The sequence below is a fragment of the Morus notabilis genome, unplaced genomic scaffold (assembly GCF_000414095.1).
Source record: "Morus notabilis unplaced genomic scaffold, ASM41409v2 Scaffold11537, whole genome shotgun sequence".
NCBI lineage: Eukaryota > Viridiplantae > Streptophyta > Magnoliopsida > Rosales > Moraceae > Morus > Morus notabilis.
The window spans coordinates 1-610 of NW_010357073.1; the positions used below are offsets into that span (position 1 = coordinate 1).

Sequence of the window (610 nt, forward strand, 5' to 3'; positions counted from 1 at the left end):
ATTGCGCAAAAGCAGGTATTTTTAATCGCTGGTTTTTTTTTTTTTTTTTTTTTATAGGAAAAAAATATATTTGTGGCTTTTCATTGAAAGTGAAGAATTGGAAAATGATAGTAATGAGAAACTATTAAAAAGTGTAGGAAGCTGATGAATTTATAATTGGGCTTCCGAAATCGAGTGATGGGAAGGAGACGCCTCAGTCTAACAAAGTTCGAAGTGTTGCCGGCAGGCTTGCTGTTCGAGCTGCTCATAGGTTACACCATTTTCTCTCTGTTTTTTTTTTTTTTTTTATAACTAAATACGAGTTTAAGGTTATAATATTCCTTGGGGAAACATTAATGTAACATTTTGACGAATTTTCTTTATAACTTTTTCTTATGTGAACACAGGGGCTGGAGAGTATACCTGCTGGATGAACACGGGACGACAAGAGAGGCTGTTGACCGAATGATTTGCATGTAAATTTTTTTTTTATGAGTATCTATTTTTATTTCTTTTTCTGCCTGGTTTGATTGATGATGAATTCTTCTTGCGAAAAGATGTTTGTTGGCATCTTTAGATTGGAATCCAAAAAGGGTGTTCTTTGGAGTGAAAAACGGAGATTGAATTGGTT

General features: G+C 33.9%; 1 long non-coding RNA gene across 1 annotated transcript; it reads left to right on the forward strand.

The window, feature by feature from the left end:
• Positions 1-456, forward strand: LOC112091177. Its single transcript, XR_002902022.1, has 3 exons — positions 1-15; positions 138-250; positions 387-456. It is a non-coding gene; the product is annotated as an uncharacterized LOC112091177 (long non-coding RNA).
• Positions 457-610: the final 154 nt, after the last annotated feature.